General features: G+C 36.1%; 1 protein-coding gene across 1 annotated transcript in view; it reads left to right on the top strand.

The window, feature by feature from the left end:
• shank3a (SH3 and multiple ankyrin repeat domains 3a) overlaps window positions 1-13,134 on the top strand; it is a 390,305-nt gene that overhangs the window by 110,675 nt on the left and 266,496 nt on the right. The window lies entirely within an intron of this gene.

The raw sequence follows: 13,134 nt of genomic DNA, 5'->3' as shown, positions 1-13,134 counted from the left end.
AGAGAGAGAGACGGAAAATCAAAGGTAGATACAGTAACTGGGTGGGTTATTGTAGCTGTACTGTAATTCACAGGGACTTTTTCCTGCCTGTCTTGAGGCTGTCAGACTTGTCAGTTTGGTTGCAGCGTATTGTACCGTGTCCCCAGGGCCCTCTCGAGCGGCATATGGTGCTGATGGATATGAGAGTGCGGTGTTGAAGTGCAGTTACTCACCTGTTCCTAATGGACAGATACAGGTGTTACAGTTGCAGGTGGCATTTTTAATTTAATCATTTTTTTAGTATTGCACACACTGCAGCCAGGATTTAGAGGGGTGCATGAAATTTAATTGCATTTATGCATGGCTTTAATTTTTTAAAAATCTTTGGTTAGCTGTGACATGTTAAGGGCATTTAAACAACGATTTGCCGCAACTGGATATCATTCATTTTCAGTGAGAGTTGGTGATTTACTGGACATTACTGTTATGTGTTAATGACCGTGATTTTAACGGTAAAATACTGTAAAAATGCTACAGTGAAAAACAATTAATTAGTTTACAGAAGGTTTCTGTACTATATACGGTGAATAACTGTAATAGATCTAACAGTGCATTTAATGTAATTTTACAGTAAAATGCTGTTAAATTTACAGTTTTTGAAAGTGAAAAATAACAAGTCATTGTATAATTTACAGTGAAAAACCGTAAATTGACATTCCCACAATTCCCTGCATGACATTTCACATTTGATGTATTTTCGTTGAAATAACTCTATTTCTTCTTAGTGTTTCTTAGTTTTTTCTAATCAGTTATGTACATTAGGGTTTTATATTACATGTAATGTTGTTAAATTAATGTTTATTGCATTTTTAAAATGTAATGTTTGTTAGCATGATAGTGTTTAGTGTTTGAGTGAATGATACTGTGTGCATCTTCTATATATTAGTATTGTCCTCCTCAGCTTGTGGAAAAGCTGCTTGTGATAAACTTTGATTCATCATGTGACTCTCATCACCACTGTGTTTGGTATTACAAAGGTACAAAACAGATATTAGTACTTCGTTAGGTTGGTAAATTAACATTATATCAGTTAATGGAATAAGTTTTTTTTTTTTTTTACCGTAAATTTAACAGATTTTTTTTTTTTTTACATTGCTACTGTATTTTTTTATGGTAAAGTTCTGGCAACCACAGCTGCTGTTTTTTTACCATAAATTTTACGGGATTTTTTTTTATAGTGTAGTAAGAGGCGACAGCTAACCATTAACATTCCTGATGTAATTATATTTTATGTATTTATACACTGCTGTTTAAAAGTTTGGGGTCTGTACAGTTTTTTTTTTGTTTTTGTTTTTTCAGAGGCTGCATTTATTTGATCAAAAATGCGGTAAAAACAGTACGAACAGTACGAAATTTGATTTCAATTTAAAATAACTTTTTTCTATTTGAATATATGTTTAAAACAAATATATTTTTTGATGTAAAGCTGAATTTTCAGTATCATTTCTCCAGTCTTCTGCATCACATGATCCTTCAGAAATCATTCTAATATGCCGTTTTGCTGCTCAAGAAACATTTCATATTATCATCAACATTGAAAACAGTTGTGGTGCTCAATACTGTGATGAATAGGAAGTTCCAAAGAACAACATTTTTTAAAACTGAAATCTTTTGTGACATTATAAATGTCTTTTCTGTCACTTTTGATACATTTTAATGCATCCTTGCTGAATAAAAGTATTGATTTCAATCAAAAATCAAACCGCAAACTGTTGACTGGTAGCATATGTTGCTTGAAAAAAAAAAATCTGTATTTCGTCAGAATACATTTTAAATGGACGTCAAAGGACCATCTGTGTAGTTTCTGCATCTACAGTACTAGCAGGTGCTAACAGGGCCATGCTAACCAGCTAAACCTTGACCCCTTGAAACTGAGCTGCAGGCTCGCATGAGGGATTGTGCGATTGACAGCGGTGCAGAGCATGAGGTGAGAGCATCAAAATATGAGAAATGCTTTATAACCTTATGCAAATAAGAGGTAGCTGTCAGCCAATCTCTGTGAAGTGTTGGCAGTGACATCTGTCAGAAGCATTTCAAAGCATTTCGATGGTGTTGTAGCTTCTGGTTGATTTTGTCCTTAAATCACATTTGAATTTAATTCAGATTTTAGCTAGCAACTTTCATTTTAGCTATATGGTTGGTTAATAGAATTGTCACTTTACTTATGCACAATAACAGGAAAAATGCTAAACATGTGTCCAAATTATATGTACAATGTCCATATGTCCTAAACTTTATGTACAATGATTTTATTGAGTGTGCACTGAAAGGTCATTGGTGGTACGATGAGCAAATGTGCAAACAATGAAGTTCATGTGATCCACTGCTTTACACAGATGACTATGACAGTCGAGTATAGGATACTTGACTAGTGACAAACAGCAACTTGTTAGTAATTAGTAGCTCAGAGTGGGTGGTTTTATTTCTGTTGGGCCTTCTAGTGGTCCTTGCTGGTTTGTTCAGGTTCCAGTCTTAATCGTTTGGACTGAAATATTGATGTTGGATTCTAAGAATATAACCAAATATTCAAGATTGGGGGTGACCAAAGGTAAAAGTTTAAGAAGTTATCATTGAAAAACTAATTTTGATTGACGGATACTCTGAATACTGTGTGACAATGTGTGTCCAGCCCTGGTAGAGCTGATTGGTTGGTTTGCTGCATGTTGCTCAGCCTGTTTAGTTGGGTTCCTTCAGTACATTTAACGCCTATGAAGTGAGTAACTGCAGTAGAATGAGTGAGCTATAGATCAATGGCTCCTTCTGCCTGTCAGAAACGTGTTTCTCCTTGAATCTTTCATCCTCCATCTCAGCGCTGTATGAGTGTGCATTAGTGACCATGCATGCTTTAGTATGGACTTCTGGTTGCATGTGAGTGTGTATGTGTGTAGTTATGTGTCAAAGCCTCATTAAAAGCAGAAATCCATAGTGTTAACGAGTGCTGTCCTTTAGCAGAGCCCAAGTCTCTATGTTAATAACGAGAGGTGAATGAGAGCAGAAAGAATATGTTAAATGCCAGATTTTCACTGGCACATCCCACTGCCACACGCCTTTCAAATGCTAACTCGCACCCGCTAAATCCTGATACTATCTTTAGGAGCATTATAATTCAAATAAAGATTTTTAGATTGCAACATTTATTCTCATATGCCAACATCCAACTCCTGAGAGCATGAGATATCACTAATGTCTCGCATATGTATTTTGTTATGGTGTCTTATGGAGTCTTTGGTGTAAGTTTTGTTAGATCAGGGGTTTTCAAACTTCTTGATTCCAAGGACCCCTAACTGTGATGGTCCTCTTGCAAGGGACAATATTGAAATCCCTGGTGTTTGACTTTAGACTATTTTCTTGGCAAATTTGAGCCCCGTTTGAAACATTATTTGAGATCTCCCAAGGAGACACGTGAGATTAATGGAAAGTTTAATGGAAAAATCTAAAGTCTCCATAAGCTCTCCAGTTTATCTCAATGGTTTTTTAGAATAAATAGATTTTTCCCCTATTAGTTGTGATGTGTAAAATATCCCAGTGCAGCTAGAAATTATTCAGCACATAATGTTTTTCACTGACATATTTCAAAATTAATTGAAACTTCTTTTGCCTTCAGATTAAAAATAAAAAGTGCACTTTTTGGAATCCTCCATTGACATCTAAGTTCAGGTTCTTTATTCAGTATTTTGCAAAGCTGCCTTTGGCAGTGATTACAGCTGTGAGACTTGAGTAGGCTGTGAGACTACCGGATTTGCAGAACTAGATTTGGTCAGTTTTTCCTGTCTCCTTCATGTAGATGCTTTGTGGATCATCTGCGAACTGTAATCTCAAGGTCCCTGAACACATTTTCTACGGGGATTAAATCTTGGCTTTCTTTGTGCCAATTAGAGACGTCCAGAAACCTGTCCTTACAACAAGTACGGCTCATTGTCATAGTCTAAGACTGGTGAGTTTCTTCCATTGCTGACATCTTTGTGTTTTGTTTCATTGAATCGGCTCCTTTAAATGATCAAATCTCCCAATTCTAGCCCATAAAAAAAGCTTCTTGAAATCGTGACTTCATGGTATTTGCCAAGTAAGGAGTTTTCATTAGAAATGGTGCTTGGAATTAAAGCCAAAGACATCTGAGAAACCTTTTCTTCAGTCTTCTTGAAGTCCTGTAAGTGCCAGTTGGCAAAGTCTAGGTGTTGGCATAGGTTTAGTAAACAGGAGTGGCCAGGGTGCTTATTGCTCTTTTTGGATGGACAGCCAGTCTTTGAGGCATTCATTTGACAACGATCATCTCCACACTGCTTTTATAAACCTTCAACATCATGACATTGTGAACGTTAAATTATTAGAAAATAATGCACACCCAAGGTGGTAATGTGAAGTGAAGCGGAGTGGCTGTTACACCTCTGGTGTGTATTATTTTCTTATAATTCAATGGACTGGAGTCAATTATTTCGCTTATACTATGTCACCATATTGTTCAGATGTTTTATTTCACGACATTTGTCAGGTTTTTGTCCTTAAAATACTCTTGTGTATGCGACTAATTTCTTACGCATCTCATCCCACGTCAACATTGATAGGGCCCTATAATTTCCGCGATCACGGAATCACGGACGGAATCGCGGAATCCTTTCATAAAAACGGAATTTACTATATAACGCGGATTGTCACGGAATTTGTCAATTTTTTGATGAATGAATTAAAAGCAGGTCAGTACACTTAAATTAAATTGCGATATAGACTAGTGTGTGTGAATATTAAACCGCAAAAAGACTATTTAAACATGAATCCTGCATGCCTGTGTGACTCTGAAATGAATGATGCGGAAGCGCAGTTCATTTTCCTCACACCGCCTCACACACACTCGCGCGGGGACGCACGCATGCTGAAGCACATGCAACGCTCGCGGTGTTTTCGTCCTCTGTCGCCTTCACGCACAAATTCATCTCCAGAGCTGCTCTGAAAGTCACTTCATCAGCATTTAACCACTTCGTTTGAGAAAACTACCGTCATAAACACAGAGAAACTCAAAGCTCTAGGCAAACCGTCAAAATAAAAGTTCGATTTAACTTGACTGAAACATATTACTGTTGTACAGTAGAATTTAGATAAATTAATTTAACAATAAATTATTAAAATATATTTTTAAACAATAATCTCAGTGTTTCTTCCATGTTTTAATTTTAACAGTAAAGCTCTGTTGTGCAGCACATTGTTTGACAAAAAAGTTTAATTTCATGATTAAAAGATAAATTAAATGGTATGCGTTCATTTGATTGCCAGAAAAATTTAAATACACAACAGAACTTCTGGAAAAAAATAAAAAAATAAATATATATTTTTTAATTAATAAATATTGTTGTTTTTAAGAATTCAATTAATTAGACATGCTTTTTGATTATTAAAATGGAATCCAAAAATCAGAATTTGGTAAAAATAAAATTTGAGGGCAAAGAATAAAACGTTTATCATAGGGCCCTAAAAAAATATATTTTTTTTGTTAAACTTTTATTAAATTGTTGGTAAATTGGGCAAGATTCCTTATTTCAATTAATTAGACATGCTTTTTGATTACTAAAATTTAATTTAACCATTAAAATGGAGTCAAAAAATAAATAAAACGGAAAAAAACGGAATCCAGAAAAATTAAAACGGAAAAAACGGAATTTGGGAAAAAATAAAACGGAATTTAGGAAAAAATAAAACGGATTTCATAGCGCCCTACATTGATAAATCCAAAACATCATTTTAAAACTAGTAACGGAGGCTTAAACCAATTATCAGTTTAGTTATTAATGCAATTATTAGAGTGAAAGAGAGATAGGGAGAGGGGTTAAGCTTGTGTGAATTCCCTGAGTCTGTGCGTCTCTCAACATTGTTCAGCAGCAGCATCTCTACTAATAGCCAAACTGTAAATTTATCTGCTTCAAGAACAGTGCCGTTATTACCTTGCTAGTGAGAAATGTCTGTAGCTTTTATGTTGCCAAACTATTTTACTGATAAATTTGTCAGAGCAGCGCTGATAACACGTTTCTGTGCAAGTTTGCGTCCGTACAGTATACGTGTGCGTTTGAGTGGGAGAGAGAGAGCAGGATAAAGAGAGTATATGAGCTTTATTTATTTTATTTTTATTTTATTTATTTTTAATTTTTTGTGTGTGTGTATGTGTGTGTGTGGTGGGGGGGGGGTTGTTTAGAAGAAAAGTTTAACTACGCATATCACAGATTTTTTTTTTAAACAATTGTATACTTTTCTAAGGGTTATCACAATCTTCCATTGTACAGCTAGAAAAATTTCAGTCCTTTCTGAAATAAAATAGAAGTCAAGGTGAAAAGTGTATACTGTCTGAATTGGTTTAGTTTTTAGTTTTTAGTTTTTTAGCCGGGGGACACACCTAACGATTGTAAGGCCGATTATGAATGTAATTTGATACTTACGACTGATCATGTCCAATCGCGCCGAGTCAGAGCCAGTTGCGTTCAGTCGGTGTTTACAGTTGGTGCTTAAAATCATGCAGTGTGCTGCGTCTAACGATTCTAGTCTTAGAATTTTAGAAAGTCATTGCCAGTCCTCCTCACAAAGATTCTTCTCAAATTTGATAATTCCCACTTCTGAAGTAGTGATTACGAGCAAATCGCATTCAAGTTTCGAAAGGAAAGTCATTTTTACAATAGCGCTGAGAGCACGTGAAGGCAGCATAATATTTGCGACCGATGACGTCTCTGTTTCCTTGGAGACTGTGTCAGGCGATTGTAAACAAGCGGCGAAATGGCGTCAAAAAACGTTTGCAACATAAATACACATTGGACAACCGGTATGGAAGAAAAACTGGTTGAACTCTGGCAAGAGTACGAATACAACATATCTTCGAAGGAATAACGTACCATAATAGAAGTGATAAGGAAAGAAGCTGGGCTGCTATTGCGGAAGCTTTGAACGTATCAGGTACAGGACCGGATTATCCATAGACGGGATTGGGCGAGTGTCCTGGGGCACCAGCCAATAGGGGGGCAACAAGTGATAAAGATAATGACTAACGTTAGACTTTTTTATCATGTTTTGTATATATATTATTTATCTGGAAAGATACGGATACAAAATTAACAATTAATGATACAATATATACAGAGAGAATATAAAGAGCCCTGCCCCTTTGATCGCGAAAGTGAAAGTGCCCTTTGAGGTCGCATTGTGGTAGTATAATTTACTTCTGTGGTAATTTAATGGTCTGTACAGTGCCGTTTCAAGTCGAACAAGCTTAATTGAGGATCGCAGCTTATCGTTGCTTAACAACGGCGACACCACCGGAGTGCAAGCTCTAAAAATAGATTAATTTACCAAAGTTTACTCACCTCAAATTCTCTCTGTTGAAAACAAAGTGCGCGTTTTCCTCTTTTTTTGTTATTTTCCGCACAAATATAGCTGCAGATGAAGAGCGCCAGCTGTTTGTTTACATCCATTTTCAAGATCCCGCGCACAGTGTGTTGCTTAGCAGCGGTCTCAATCGTAAACGTTTGTGTTCTTCTCCGACTGTCAACGATTAAAATCGGCTCCAGTCGAAGGAAACAATCGGTATGTGTGTTCAGTTCAGTCTTAGAATGTTTCAGCTAATCGTTAGGTGTGTCCCCGGCTTTTAAAAAAGATTTGAACCTAAGGAGCTGTATCTACCATGTATATTGTGTAGGTTTGTTTGCGTTTTGGGGTTTGGCCACGGTTTGCCACGGTTTCTCTTGAGAACGTTGTTGGCTACACTGCAGGGTGACTTCCATAAGACTATGTGTAATAATAAAAAGAGAAAGGAAAAGGTGGATAAAGAAGTGAGATGTGGAGAAGAGCGCATATCTCTGGAGGGTTTCGGTTAAAGATTTCAAAGTGTGACAAAAGCCCTATTCCCTGACGTTAATCGCAGAGGGACACCTGCGATGTACTTACACACAGCGCAGACTACAGGGATCTCACTGCTGGGAGAGAAATGTTACGCTTTACAGTAGATTACAGACGAAAGTTTTGCTGTATGCATGTGGGTGTATGCACTTTTCATCTCTGTTAAAAAGATGACTAAGTAAACTACAATAGTAACCTTCTCGTATCTCATGTGTGAAATTCATTTTTTTTTTCACAAAGAAATTATGTCCATGTTTTCAACTTTTCCTTTCTCAAATATTGGTTTTGCTTAAAGGAACAGGTTAGTTCTTTTAAAAAATAATTTTTTTTTTACCATCATGATGTTCCAAACCCTTATGACTTTCTTTCTTCTGTGGAGCACAAAAGAAGACATATTGCGTAATATCTAGACTGTTCTTTTTCATAATGGGGACTGGAGCTGTTTAGCTCCAAAAAAATGATAAAACAAGCCACATAAAAGACGTCCATATGATTCATGTGCCACATTTCAAGTCTTCAAAAGCCATATGACGGCTTTGTGTGAAATTTAAGTCATTATTAAGTAGATTTGTAAAGTAGTTATCAAATCTCGTGCGTCAAGATTCGCTGTGCTTGGTTTGACATCAATGACGCCTGACATCATTGACGTCAAACTTCTTGACACGCAATATTTGAACTGAATGTGATTTGAGAGCTACGTTGAGAGGATTTTCAGTTAATAATTACTTACATTTCGGTCTGTTCCTCAAACACTGCAAAAATGTTTTCCCTTTGAAGTGAGTTTATTTTTCTGAACTCATTGGCAGATATTTTTCTTGTTTTAAGCATAAACTTTATAGAAAACTTAAACTTTAAGCATTATACATTTTTCAAAAAACAAGACTTAATATCTTAAGTCATTCTGCTTATCAGATAAATGTATCCTGATTTAAGAATATTAAGGTATTTGTACACGAAAACAAGACAAAATTGTTGTTTGACTTTCAAAGAGTTGGAATATAGTGCTCTACTTTTATGATGCTTTTCCATAATTTTTCTATCTTGACAATCCCCATTATGAAAAAGAGTACTCTTGACATTCTGCAATATTTTTCCTTTTGTGTTCCACAGGGGAAAGAAATTCATACATGTTTGGGATGACATGAGGGTGAGTAAATGATGACAGAATTTTCATTTCGGGTGAACTATCCCTTTATTGGTTTCATACTGACTGTCATTCCCATTCACAGAGATGTCTGGCATGAGTTTGTTCATTCAGGTTGATTACCCAGTTCAGCTGTGCTGCTCAAATAATGAAGTTCGCCATTAAAGCAACAAAAACTGATTTTATGTCTGCTTCAACAGCAACTCCCAAAAGCTGGCTAAGAAAGTATAGCCAATCTCAGATCTCAGTTTTTGAGATCTTTAGAATGTTTTAAAGGAACCATCTGAATGTGCTGAAAGATGTTTGGTGGCTCATCGTCTGGAGATTAGTATGTAATCAAAGTAACTTGTGTTATATAATCTTCTGAAGCCATACAATAGCTTTGTGTGAAGAGAAGAAGTTTAAGTTATTACTCATTTAAAATGTTTGACAAGCATGAATAAAATTTGAGCAGTTTTTATCAAATAACATCTTAAATGTTGGTCTTTATGTAACAAAGCAGAAAACTTGGAATAAAGTCAAATGAACCATGTTTGAAGAGATGATTGCACATAGCTTGCTCCTTTCAAAGGTTCAAACCTGAGTTTTAAACACTATGCCACATCACTCTTGAGTTTTTAGATGTTTATAGGCATCATTATCTATGAAGTCTTTATTGTGTTGTGTTTAGGTTGATGTCTTGGACGCCTACATGAAATACTGTTTTGCGCTTCAATACGCATTTATTTGTATAGCACATTTTACAATACATATTGTTTCAAAGCAGCTTTACAGAAGATGCATGTCAACATTACAATTAGAGTAATCTGTTATCAGAGGTGACTGTGTCCAAGTTATGTTATTTCAGAAATGTGCAGATACAAATCACACAGTTAGCTAACAATGTATTAATTTAAGACAGAAACAATGAAGTAATGAATACGTGTTAACAAATGTTGATCCAGAGTTTACATCATTTGAAGTCTTCGCGGGGAACTGAAGTCTTCATAAGAGGCTGGATCCAAACTGGAGTGGACTTAGATATCCTAGGTACAACCAAAAGTCCAGAGTTTTGTGATCTCAAAGAATGTAATGGACAGTAGGGTGATGGAAGATCAGTTAAATACACTGGAGCTAAACCATTTAGGGCCTTATAGGTCAGTAGCAATACTTTACAATTGATAAGGAACTTAATAGGTAACCAGTGGAGATGATAAAATTGGTGTTATATGATCATATTTTCTTGACCTAGTAAGAACTCTAGCATCTGCATTTTGGACTAATTGTAGCTTGTTTATTAAGAATGCAGGACAACCAGCTAATGCATTACAGTAATCTAGTCTAGAGGTCATAAATGCATGAACTAACTTTTCTGCATCAGAAACAGATGTAACATGTTCCGTAGCTTAGCGATGTTTCTGAGGTGGTAGAAGGCTGTTTTTGTAACACATGAAATATGATTTTCGAAAAACAAGTTGCAATCTAATACAACACCCAGGTCTTTAACTGTAGAGGATGATGTAACAGTACATCCTTGTAAATGCAAATTGTATTCTAAGAGATTATGTGTACAGGTTTTTAGTCCAACAAGTAATACATCAGTCTCATTTGAATTTAATAAAAGGAAATTACAGGCCATCCAATATTTGATATCTTTACACACTCTTGGATAATTTGGATATTTCATCTGATCGTGATGAAATATATATCTGAGTATCATCGGCATAACAGTGGAAACTAATTCCATGTTTTCTTATAATATTGCCAAGTGGCAGCATATATATTGAAAATAGCAGAGGGCCTAATACAGATCCTTGTGGCACTCCATAATTTACTGATGCTATCTTACATTTTCTCCTCATTTAAATGGACAAAAATGAACGTTTTGTGACAGTTTCAATGTGAAATGTCCACTGAGTGGCACTAAAAGCATGTTCAGTTTTTTTCCGAAACAGATGAATGTGAATATAGTACGTTTTTATTGATTTTTTTTTTATTTGTGTCACCGCAGTTCTGATTTGAAATGTCCAGTGATTGGCGCTAATGCTCCATTTCATTTAAAAATAACGTACCACAAACACTACACCTAAACCTACTCGATAGTGTTAACAAAAGCAAATGTGACATAAAAAGCATTTGTAATCATGCCATTTTGGCTTGTATTTGATCTCTCATCTTGGAACTCTTTTACCATTACTCATCTTTCACAGGATTCGTACCCAAGCCTGTACCCAAGTACAACTCAGTATCAGCTGAGCTATCAAGCAAACTTGTTATGTCAGAAAAGCGAAACATATGGAGCTGGTTAAGCGATGCAAAGTCCAAAATGTATTTGTTTACAAATCGTACACTTTGGTAAAAGCTTTTTGAGATCATAACATAATATAGTGCAAGGAGATGTGAAAACAAGTCTTTATTAATCCATAATCTGACCCTGTAATCATAACTGTGTATGAAAACGATTTAAAGTGCTTGATGTTTTACTGCCTCTAGAGTTCATTTCTGTTGGAAACTGCAGTGATACATATCGGTAAATATTTTGCGACTTGCAAAAATGTTCCCACAAGTACGTCTTTCCATGAGACCAGGTTGAATTTTGTAGTCGATCTAAGAGTATTTTATGATCTAAAGTGTCGAATGCAGCACTAAGATCAAGTAAAACTAGTAGTGAGATACAGCCTTGGTCAGAAGCTAGATGTAAGTTGATTTTTACGAAGGCTTACCATACTGGATTTTAAAACCCATTAAATGTTTCACAATTTTAGCAGTGTCCTGAGTGATTTTGTGATTGTATACACTCATAGTGCTCTGGTAATCAGGCTCCTGGTCCCAGATCTTCTCTTGACAGATGGCATGTGTGGCACAGTATGGACGCAGAGCACAGCGACAGCTGCAATACACACCTTACAGTCCACCTGGCCTTCCTCTATGGACGTCTAATGAGTGTTTAAAGCATGAAGTAACATTCACAGCACATTTAACTGCCATTATGTCATGTATTTATGAGTATTCAGTGGATAATAATGTAGGGTGGTGTAGGGCTGCATGATTAATAGAAATCACAGCCGAAATGCAAAGGCTGCAATTTATTAATCATATAATTATATGCACTGCATGTTTCAAAGTAAAGCGCTGCACGGTGTTCTTTTATTTATCTCTGCATCTGCTTTGAATGTAATTGTGCATTTCTAGGGCAGTGCATGATTTTTATCATTTAGGACTTGATAGGGCGGTGAGTTTTAAGCTATATTATTGGCCAATATTAATTTTTACCACCCACTCAACACTGATTACATGAACAGAGAAGAAAAACTGTTTTAGAGGTTTTTGAATGTCCTTTTTGTTTTCTTTTCCAAACCAAACCAAACCAAACCCTGCAATATCAAAACCAAATGCTAATAAATTCTAACCGTGGCCATTTATTAAGAAAGTAAATATGATTCATTTTAATTTAATTTTGTCTAATTGCATTACAGATATCCAGTGAATGGCAACATTGTTAGCAAAGCCTTGTTGAAACTAATGGCATGTATTTGGAGTCAGTGTTGATGTTGTGTTCCGGAACGATATGTGATGTTATTGAAGCGAGACGGCATCATCCGAGCTTGAGACAGACTGATGGGTCTGAGACAGCATAATATCTGGAATACTGGTGGCTGACTGCATCTGTCCGATCTAATGCTTGTCTTAAACTCACTGCTCGAGATATGAATATTTTTGGGTTAGTGTCTTTAGCGTTATTAGCATTGAGTTTTGAGCAGATTAGCCCTACGTCGGCTGCCCTGCTGCTTAATAAAGGCCATTAATTGAGAGCAGCTTTTGTTTGGACCTAAGCAGAAGAGATTAGCTATTCACCTCAGCCACAGCAGGCTGAGGCTGTAAATGACATAAAGAGCTTGCTTTCCTTCGCTGTCTCCATCTCATTCATTTCTCCCCCCTTTTTTCCTACACTGTATACTTAAATATAGGTGATGGATGCACTTTTAACACCACAGCATGCTCACAGCCATAATGCACAATCATGAATACGCTTTTAACTCACAACGTTCAACCGTGTCACTTCACAAGGATCGTCTTTTTCTTTCACACTTTCTGTTTGATCATTT

The sequence above is a fragment of the Megalobrama amblycephala genome, linkage group LG19 (genome assembly GCF_018812025.1).
Source record: "Megalobrama amblycephala isolate DHTTF-2021 linkage group LG19, ASM1881202v1, whole genome shotgun sequence".
NCBI lineage: Eukaryota > Metazoa > Chordata > Actinopteri > Cypriniformes > Xenocyprididae > Megalobrama > Megalobrama amblycephala.
This window is presented reverse-complemented; position numbering and strand designations above follow the sequence as displayed.